General features: G+C 48.3%; 1 long non-coding RNA gene across 1 annotated transcript; it reads left to right on the plus strand.

Moving 5' to 3' along the window:
• Nucleotides 1-518: 518 nt before the first annotated feature.
• Nucleotides 519-9,624, plus strand: LOC144173577 (uncharacterized). The gene is made up of 3 exons (XR_013323325.1): nt 519-665; nt 6,238-6,368; nt 9,451-9,624. It is a non-coding gene; the product is annotated as an uncharacterized LOC144173577 (long non-coding RNA).
• Nucleotides 9,625-11,081: the final 1,457 nt, after the last annotated feature.

An 11,081-nucleotide genomic window follows, 5' to 3' on the forward strand; every position in this document is an offset into this window, starting at 1 on the left:
TGTCAGTTAGCGTGCGCTTTAATCCATTTCTCTAATCTTACCATAGAAAGTATGTACAGCTCTTTACAGATTCGACAGCTATTCGCGGAGGGGTTTAAAGTCGGTTTGGAGCAACCACAGAAACACCTAGCTCGCACCGGTTTAATTTTAACTTGAAATTTACACTCTTATTTGTGTACTGCTTTGTTCAGCAGTAGAGAAGAAAAAACCGCTCAGAATATTTCGTCAAACTGCAGAAATCCTGCAGCGGGGCAAATTTTTGCCAGGTTGGGCACACACTACGTGCATTGGAAACGAAACCGAAACGTAGTGTAAATTAAGTAACAAAGTTGTGTTCCGCCCACTGACGCAGATGAGATTAAGAAAAAAAGGCATGTTTTGTTTACTTGTGGCAGTAAAACAGCACCGTAACGGCTGATGGACAAACGCAGCTTCATGACACGCATGACTGCACATCAGAGATGCTTATGGCCGTACGAACGTACCATCAGCCATCCGATATCCAGCCGCAGCCGAAAAGTCGCGGCACTCGCTGTTCGCCTCGCAGCATCAAGTTCACGTGCCGGAGTTGTTTTGTCAACAGCGGATTTCATAATCCCAGTTTTAAGTTTGGTACGCAGTCTTCAGTGGGTTCTGCGTGGAGTCAACAACTGGACAAGCAAGCGGTAAACTCCAGCTGCCATTTGTCTCAGCAAACTTCATCGAGGCAGCATGTTGTCGCTCGACAAGGAGCGGCAACAGGTTAGATTAGGGGTCAGGTGAATGCCGCAGTAAGCGTTGACAGGCAGTTGTACTGAAGAACGCTTATCTTGAAACAGATTATTTTCCAATTTGACAAAAGCATGACAGCGCAAATTACACGTCGCAGCAGCGAGTGGTTACGTGCGTCTCGGCTTGGTGCGTTGACAGGCTGAAGAACGCTTGTCTTGAAACATTATTTTCCAGATTATTTTCCAATTTGACAAAAGCATGACAGCGCAAATTACACGTCGCAGCAGCGAGTGGTCACGTGCGTCTCGGCTTGGCGGTCGTAAGTGCTCTTTCCGCTGGACGCTACTCCGTACGGCGCATGATAGTTTTTTAAAGACGATAGTCTTTCTTGGGCTACTTAAACCCAGAAATTTTGGTCTGTCTGTCTGTCTGTCTGTGACTCGAGAGTCTGTCTGTCTGTGACTCGATTCAGCCACCCGGCCAAAGTAAAATTGATATTGCGCAATAGTCTTATATACTCACAGCCACATGTAAACGTGTGAGCCCGGTTTATATGTTCATACTTGTCAACTTTGTTGAACAAGAACAAGACATTACGCAAATATAAGACGGGAAATTAGTACACAAGGGATATTTACAGTGTTCCTTTATTAAAAAATTCATAGATGCTTGGCTTTTCGATAGCAAATGATATTCTACATCTACTGCAGAAAACCACCGCCTCCTGGCGGCATATGAAAAATCACGCGCCAACAGCAACGAAAGGTTCCACTAGCTAGGTTCCACGGTCTGCTTCGAACGCACGTGGAGCACGGCTACGCGGCTCTATAAACCTTCTAGTCGGCCGCCTCCATTCACGCGCGTCTCCGCCGTACTGCAGCGCTGGCATCGAGGAACCCGGCCTGTAGCAGGGGAACGCGGTAAATTCAAATCGCCTTGCGCAAACCTTTAGTGTGTTTACCTTGGAATGAGCGCGACGGTACAGGAACAGCACGAGAGGTGAGCGGGAAAGCAAAGGGGGGCATTTCTTTGGCAACTGTCTACAAAGACTATCGTCTTTTGACGACATTTGCAACGAAAGGAGCAGATACGCGGCCAATTTTTATTTTTCAAGCTTGATTACGCAGATCACGTGAGTCATCGTTGCTAGGGGCCACTAAATAAGCTACGCTTTTATTTGTACAAGAGCCCTTATTCAGTGATACTAGTAGCGCAGCAAAAATCAATCCACCCTGTTGCCGAACTCGGGAGGTGTTGAGTCGCAACCACGGCATTTGTTGGGCGTACAGTGGTGATCTCCCTAAGGGTGAACACGGGAGCGCGTGGCCGCCGGTACTATCAGAGCAGCCTACCGTGCTCAGCGCGAACCATCACGCATGCGCTGTGCGTGCCGAGCGAGACTATTCTTTCAGCACGCGCACAGCGTCATCGGAGCGTCTCTGCGTCGTCTGCTATGTTTATCGCGCGTGTAGCGGTGGATCTATCAGCCACTGTATGGATCAGTGGAAACTACAATCCAGATGAAAAATGTTTCCGTGTGAGTGGTAATTCGTTCATTACCTCCAATACAGTGGTTTCGGCACAGCAGCGTAACTCGCCCACATGTTTCAAACAGACTCAATACATCACGCAGATTTCAACAGCACTTTATTTTTGCAAGTGCTTACAAAAAGTCTTTTAAAGGGACACTGAAGTGATTTGTAAACATTGCGGGATTACTAGCGCAAATTGTAGTTCGGAGTCCGTAGGCATTGTTTCGACCACTCTGGCCGCGTTTACGCGAATTTATTTAGTAGAAAAATCAATTCGAAAATGCTGTCCTCCTCTCTTTACGCTCGCCCATTTTCTGTGGCGTTTTCGTGTGACGTCAGCAGGAGATGAGCTGGAAAATGGCTGCGCTACTGCACGGTTCGCCGACCAGCCGACCTACCGATCGAGTCAGTCGGCCCAGCGTTTCGTCCGCCGGCCGCCGACGGGTCGTCGCTATTCGCTCGCTCAATTGAAACTAAGCCACAACACCTTTGTGAATGAAAGAATGTGCCTTTCCTTACTTTGTTAGTTTGTACACTGTGTCAAACTCACAGTCCGGGTCGCTCCACACAAGCGCTGCACAAGTGCACATGCGACGCTTCGCTGACTTTTACGCTAGTAGGAAAATCTAAGGCCAATTGAAGGCGGGAGAAGAGTCAGCGAAGTCAATATAGGTACTAAGAAAATAAAATCACCTGAAACTTTTACCGTACAGCGCAAAACTAGGGAGCAGGAAGCACTTTTTTGCGCTGGGTAAACAAGCACAGCGGTCAGCAGCACGACCGCACATCTGCGAACGCTTTTCCGTCAAAGAAATGCAATTGCTAGACGTGAGATATTGAGGAAGTTTGGGGGACACTTACTGCAGGAGTGATATACAACAAATAGTCACATAAAGTACTTAAAATGCTTAAAATAAATAAAAGTGTAAACTGGTCATACATTATAAACCTTATATATCCAAGTCGGCCAGCGCCGGCTCGTAGCCTAGCGGTCTGAGGCGCTGGAATTTGTTTTGAAAGTCGCAAGTTCGAATCCCCGAGGGTACATGTATATTTTTTTTTGTAAGTTGATTTTTTCGTATGCGGCCGATGTTTTCTGAACTGAGTTCACCATTTTTGGGCCGTAACGTTCACTGCTCCACGAGCGAGATCGCAGAACGCGCGCATACTGACAATGACGCGCTAGCGGGTTCTCGTTGGCGTGCTGTTGCCACAAGCACCGACTGCTTGCGGGCAGTGGGCCCAGGCCTGAATCAGCACACCCTTGGCCTGGTGCGAACTAGCTTTTTACGAACAGACATGAGTGAGGCAAGCTCCGAATATGCGGGAAAAGCGCATGGCATTTGAGAGTCTGCGGTGACGCGGAGGACGTTCATCCACTGCGTAGGCCTCGTCTAGTGATTTCTACGATTCCAAGCCGCCCTGGGAGAGGCCGCGCTTCTGCCGACAACATGGCAGAAGCGCGGTACGGCGATAATTGAGAAATCGAGAATGCCCATCCAACAACGCCATCAGATGTCAAGCATGTTGTTTTACAGAACCGAAACCGAAACCGAAACTTTTGATTGCTAACCTTGGGCATCGTCCAATCACGGTGCCCCCCCCTCCTGACGTCACAGCCTTTAGTTGGTGCGGCCGCCGCAAACCGCGCATAGTAGTTTTTCTTCTTTCGCGCTTTGTAAAATAATTACCGATTTGTCAACCGGATAAACGATGAATAGTGTGTTAATTTGAGCCAGTCTACACAGTGCAAGCAAAAACGGGAGCTTGACAAATTCACTTCAGTGTCCCTTTAAATGCATATAGTAGCACGCAATTCAAGGCTTCGACGGTGGTCACTCAAAGGTGGCGCAGGCGCTACGACCTTCATTCAATATGCAGGAGAAAACTATCATCCTTTACATTTTTATATTTGGGCGTTTTCATGCAAGAATCCAGGCATCGCGGATCAAAACAAGCTACCATTAGCCGACGAGACGCAACACAGCAGACGACGAGCAGACGCTCCGACGACGGGATGTGCGTGCTGAAAGCGAAATATCACTCGGGACGCACAGCGCATGCGTGATGTTTCGCGCTGCGCACGGTAGGCTGCTCTGATAGTACCGGTAGCCACGCGCTCCTGTGTTCACCCTTAGCGAGATCACCACTGTACGAGTTAGAACCCTCGGCCAGCGCCTCATCCACCGTGACTTGCACTTCGCACAGCCCGGGTTGCTCTGGCGCACGCCGCAGCTTCGCTGCCACGGCTTCCTCATACGCTGCAGAAACAAAGCGTTATGTAATTCTGCCCTCATTCTCCCCGGGTTCGCGCTTGTTTAAGTTGGCAGGAAGGGAGATACCAAAAAGCTTTCCCGTTATAGAAAAAAAAAGTGCACGTTGCCAAGTACCGTGCGCGCTTTATTACACGGGGGAAATATTGCACCAAGCGCATTTGCTTCTAGAGTTTTATGACGTGTAGCATGAAGTGCAGGGGACTTGCGCTAGAAAGAGGCCACACAGGGGATGTCATCTTGCCAGTTCGGGCTCGGTTTGCATTAAAACACGCCCTGTATATATGAAGCCTACACTGGCTGACGCATAATTGGCACTTTACTGTACGCGGCTAGCATCATACTGCGGTTGGAACAATGTTGTCACGGACATTCGAAATATTTGTGTGTTCCGCACCACCTATTTGCACAAAGATTTTGTGCAAAAAATGCATTTGTGGCCTTTTATTTTTTAAATTATAGTCGTGAGAATACTTCGCTGCTTAATCGGGAATTAAATAGACCACATTTTACATTCGCCGGGTTAGCTTTTCTTGCTGGGTGTAGAATCGCTACCCCAGAAAATGCCTTCATCTCTGTAGGTGACCACAGATGCTTTTTTGCTGCAGCAGTGGAAAGATTGCCGTGGAAGACTTTCATAAGAGTTTGGTGATAGTGGCAATGTGGCGGGATGTTCTCACTACTTCCTCCTGTCTGCATGTGGGGAAAAAACACATTAACAGATCAAATTGGGCTTGCAGTATCTCCTCAGGCACTGTCTCAACAATGTTTGAAGGCACTTATACAGTCGAAGATGCATATATCGCACTCCAAGGGGATCGTGAAAAGGTTCGATATGTCGATAATTCGAAATGTAAAATAATTTTGTCCAGTCTAAAGCTTATCTGAAATCTCTGCACATCACAGAGCTCTTCGAAGTCGCGACAAGCGGTAACTTGCGGCGCAGCGTTTGACATATCGAATGTGCCCGTGATCAGGAGCTCGATACACGCGTACAACAGCGCTATATTTTTGCGTGGGATTTCCAAGGAGACATTCAGACTGTTCGATACAGACAATAATTCGATATATGCGTGTTCAGCATATCTGTGTTCGACTGTAAGAGGAAATTGAAGATGCCCCATGTGTCTTTAAAATTGCGGTCTCTGGTATGAGGTTTCTTGGCATCCTCCACTGGTCATAACATTCCATAATAAATTCAGTTCAGTTGCATGAGAAAGTCTGGAGTAAAGATTGCAGTGTGAAGATATTACCACAGTTGCCACCGCAGCATCATTTAGCTTGTGCCCCTAAAGGGATGCAACTTGGAATGTGGCTTTGTATGGGCTCAGGGCCTTAGCAAATCTGAACAGAAAATGTCTCTCACAGCAGCTTGAAGTAGAAGACACTTGGGCACTGCCTGCGTATAACCATTCTTGCAAGGGGAACACATTTTCGATTTTGTGATGTGTTCTCTGGTGCATAAGTGGTGTTCAGACTTGACGTTGGGCTGGCGTTTCGATGATAGGCTGAGCAGATAGATGCAAGTTCACTGCTCCTGCAATCTGAACTCGTCAACCCAGAGTGAAGTTCTTTTTTGTTTTTTGAGACATCTTTTCGTTCTCTTCTTTACATTATCTTTGGGCAACTTTTTGCTTTTAGTGCGGAATAATTTCTCCTCAACCCGAAATTAGCCCCCACAGGGTGAAATGGCACTTTCTTCTTTGCCTTTTTGTGTGCAGCACACAGGACGAGCCACCCTGTGCCAGAGTTCAGTTTTCAAGTGACGTCGACGCTTTCCCAGTGCTTCCAGGCCACATGCAACGGTGGCACCAATGGGACTTTGCAGCGCTGGCACGCTTTGGGCCGCAATGTAAGCTGTTACTTTTGTATTTTACCTCCTTTATTCTCCTTTCGTATTCCCCATGACGATTCACTTAATGCCTAAGAAGCTATTTTGGTGACCACTGCGTGTGCTGATGCGTGGGTGGAATGTCGCTTCTTTTGAGTTTGCTGGGTTGCGTGAGGAGGAATACACATTTGTTTGTGGTCAGCCTCGCATGTTCAGGAGGCCGTGAGCGTTCATTGAATCCAGGGCTCGCGTTACCAGGGCTTGTTTCAGCTTAGCTGGTCAACACAGACTCCCTCTGCCCGTGGGTTTTTTGAGCAGCAGACGAGATGGTGTGTTGTGACAGGTGGTGTGCAGTGTGGGCAGTTAGGTGAAAAGAGGGATCCTGGGGTGTGTGAGAGGACGGGGGGGGGGGGGTTGTGCAAGGTTTCGGTTGGCAGGCTGCAGAGTATGTGTGCTTGACAGCTTGGCAGTGAGGGATGTGGGGCAGGATATGTTCTGGTGTGCCTAGTGAGGGAGTATAGAGTTGTGAATAGGGTCAATGGGAGCGGGGGGTTCTGTGCCACTCAGGCTTTGTTGTGTTGAAGTTGGGGATGCCCGGAATTGAAGTTGGCGGGCAGTGGCATGTGCTGCATTGTTCAAAGGGCCTGTGGCCCAGAATGTGAGAATTTCGATGTCTTCTCCTTGGAAGATTTTGGAGGATGGGTAGAGCCTTGGGTGGTGCTAATCCAGCTTGGTATATAGGCAACGGGTGTATTAGAGTGTGACTTTTGTGTGGTATGGTTGATCGCAGTGGTGCAAGCTATGGCCATTGCCTCTGCAGGTTTAACAGATAGGTTTAACAAGTATGAAGTTGCTGTGCAATGTCTTCTTTTGCTGTGAGCACAGCTAGAGTTTTTGGGGTCTTAACGATTCTGTGTGATGTATAGAGGCCGGATTTTTTTTGGCATTAAAAAAGCACGTTTTAGGCGTCTAAAATCGGCAGGCAAAACTACGTTTTAGGCCTCCAACGTTGTCAATATAGGCATCAAACATTTTACATAAATGGAAATAATTTCTACCGACGACGTCTACAACGTGTATCTACGACAGGGAAACCAATAATGTTATTCTTTATGATGGCACACAGATGCCAACAGTTAAACGTACCCATTGAATTGTCCCATACAACTGCTGGACTACAACAATCCATTGGTCGAATTCTACAAGCACACTGCTCACATTCATGTTCAGTAGCCTCTCTCTCTTGCTCAAGCATCGCATATACAGAAAAAGACATAAAAAAGAATACCTGAGGGCTGTAAACACTGATTAAAAGAATGAAGGAATCTCGCACTAACACGTAAGACTTGAAGGTAGCGAAGCTATTTTCAACCTTCACGATCATCACGACGGTTTAATAAGCCCACGATTGTAGCTTATTTGCTTCTTCTTCGCTGCCGCAACGACCTTCACTGCATCACAGTTTCCTTCTTTTTTTTTTGGAAGTGGTAATCCTTTGACATCACCTTGGCATGGCGTACGCTATGATGACGTGTCCTTCTCGTTCTAGGAAGTTTGGCCAACATTACAGCGAATGCTTGGTTTCTTGTTTCGCCAATCTTGGCCAATCTCCCCAAGTGGGTCTGGTCGGCATTTTCTTGGTATTCTTAACTGCAGGAATGAAAAAAAAATTACGATTTGACAAACAGCTTCACCATCAAAAAGAGCTACTTATGTCTGCCTGACGCAATTTAAGTGTGACACAACAAAAACAGACACAAAGATAAAACTTGAGAGACGGCGATTTATGAAAACTTGACGTGCTCCTACATGAAACTGTTAAAGGGACTAAATATTCCACTTTCAACGAGCCCACTATACAACAAACGTTTATTGCTCCAAAAACGCCCTGCCAGCCTGAGCACTTGCTTGCGAGCAGGCCACCATGCCTGCTTTTTTGGGGCACCAGACCGGAAATAGACCTGTCCACGTTGCGGGGAAAAGGACGAAAGTCCCCGGCCTGTGACATATCGAAGGCCGCCGAACAGAACGCTGCACGCCGCCCCCCTCTCCGGGAGAGAGCGCGCAGCTTTCGTCGCGTTGTCTGCAGTTGTGTTGAGAGGGAACATTTATGCGCGATTTTTCATCGCGCGTAGTTTCGGTGATAGTGAACAGATTTTCAGAATTCTTGCGGGAGGAGATTGCTGGGACAATAGACTTTATCCCAAAATACATTCCGAGTAGTCGATGGTAAGTGTTGCAGGATCCCTTTAAGTACAACAGGTACAACTCTAGCAATTTTCTCATATACATTGATGTTATCCGAATTGCTCAGGCAAGACGTCCCAACATGGCCCAATAAATACATTTCAACGTGTGTTTAAAGAGAATTTTCAAACAGTGTAGAGCAGCCAAACTGTTTTTTGATGGAAAAGCGTGTCTTCGAGCCCGTCAGTGGTGTGAATGTTTAGCTGTAAGGAAATGCAGCTGTGCAGTGCTGTCTCGCCGTTGGCTTTTCAATACAGGAATAGGGACGTCACTGCTTTTGAAGCAACGTAGCATTGTACAGTTGGTTGTGGCCGGCTGTACGTTGCTTGAGGTGACAATGCAATAAATCATTGGCTGCATGCTGTGGGAACTTTAGCTTTGCCATGCAGACAAACTTCATGAAACGCTTCCATGTTCCAAATGTGTGTAGTGACCTGGACGATGCTCCAAGCATTGTGTTAGTCGTGCAGTGGTCTGGTGGGCTACTTTAAACTATTCAAGAAAGCGAGTTATTGCAAAGATACTAAGATTTAATGAAAAAGTGTGGAAAAGTGAACAAAAAGAAGGTAAAAAGGGAAGCAGAGTGTAAAGAGTGGCAACACGCAGATGACAGGATGGAGGAAGCGATAAGGGACAGTGGGAGTGACTGCCAAAGGAGACTGGCAGGTTATCATTGGCGGCAGCCAATGGCATTCTTCTGTAAAAGGGGGGTAACGCGGGCCAGTTGATACATAATGCTTAAAGAGAAAAACAGCGCTAAACACAGAAGAAAGGGGAGACTAGACACACACACAGCGCTGACTGCCAACTGAAGTTTTATTGAAAAGAAAGGAGGCTTTTGAACACTTTTTTTCAGAAGGAGATGTGGGGGCCAAGCCCCTGAAATCGGGGAGAGGAGGCGCTAGCAACGTCCTCCTCCTTGGTGGGGCGAGGGCTATCATCGCGCGCCTCCCTCCTCTCCCTACGAGGCAACGGGGGATGCGCGCAGGAGTCTCCCCGGAGAGAGACCGCCCTTGAAACGCACAGCGATCGCACGGTACGTAAATGCCTTTCGGCCACTTTTGGCCGTTTCTTGCATTGGCCGTTGTTTCCCACTTCCGTGGGTCACGGCACCCACCATGTCGATTTGCACATGCCTTGATTTGCGTCGGTGCGTTTATCTAGGATGTCCGGCGAGCCTCCGCGGGCATATTCCACTCGTTGGTGGGTTGCCCCCGCGTACGCGATGTGAGACGGCTTGCACCGTCTAGGGTCAGCGGACGAGCGCCGATGCTGCCTGGTCGAGTCCAGTGGCTTGAAATGTGTAGCGGCCACAGAGAGCCCCCTTCCCTTACGTCAGCGAGCGTTGCGGCCAGCCAACGCCGGCGGACGCTAACTGCTGCCCGACTACGGGCTGGGCACACGCTGACGGCTGTATGCCCCAGGGGCTAGGTGCGTAGTGCAGTGTAGTGTTTGTATCGTGGTTGTCCGCGTAATAAACCCCCGTACTATGGAAGGTATCGCTTCCCTGTGAAGTGACTGACAGCGTACACTCGTGGCGAGAGTCATGAACATATGCAAAAAATAGATATAACAGTACTGGCAGTTATGAAGTGAGATACCTAATCCCCTTGTCCATTTTAAATCCAACGAAGGACTGCCGATGCGATCTTTTCCCCTTTGGTGTATGACTGGTGCTTTGAATATCTTGCGTGCGTTGTTCTTAGTATCGCCTTAGTATGGCAACTTTCAACGGCCGGCATGCACCCACTGCACTTTGAACAGTGCGAAGCAAGGTGCCCGTGCCCTGTTTTAGGCAGTACGCGTGCTCCCTTAGGCGATCTTTGATGCACCGTCCTGTCTGGCCGACATAGGACCGGCCGCTTGACGGTTCGATTTCATACACCACACCTACGCTGCAGTTGGCGTAATGTTGGGCATGCTTTACATTGCAGCTGGCTTTTCATTCTCTGTTATTCACGGCACAGCACAGACTACCAAGCCAATTTGGTGCAGAAAAAACCGCTACAAGTGTTTTTTTTTTCTGCACCAAATAAGCTTGGTAGTCTGTGCCGTGCCGTGCCTGTACCCCCACTCGAGCGGCCGCTTTCTTAACCCTGAGCGACACCTGATGAGCATACGGGATAACGGCGGTTCCACAACGGGGTTCCTCAGGTTGGGATTTGCTCCCAGCACTCTTGCGGTTTTCTAACAGCCGCATTTCTGCGAGGCTACGAAGCAGCCCGTCAGGGTATCCAGCTGAGCACAGCCTCTGAACTTGGTTCTGAAGGCTGTGCCCAAGTCAAGTAGGTACATGACCCAGACAACGCATTTTTCATTGCAGACAGAGCAATGCCCCTTTTTACAGCTTTTGAGTGTGCAGAGGTAGAGGGCAGCATGCCCTTAACTTGACCGTGGGGAGTATTGCCAGCAAACGTGATCAGCTTGAAAGCTAAGCATACGATCAAGGAACCTCAACTCAGAGGTGGACAAGAGTTTCTCGGGTTA

The sequence above is a fragment of the Haemaphysalis longicornis genome, unplaced genomic scaffold (assembly GCF_048455015.1).
Source record: "Haemaphysalis longicornis isolate Haplotype H1 unplaced genomic scaffold, Haemaphysalis longicornis Haplotype H1 scaffold_3, whole genome shotgun sequence".
NCBI lineage: Eukaryota > Metazoa > Arthropoda > Arachnida > Ixodida > Ixodidae > Haemaphysalis > Haemaphysalis longicornis.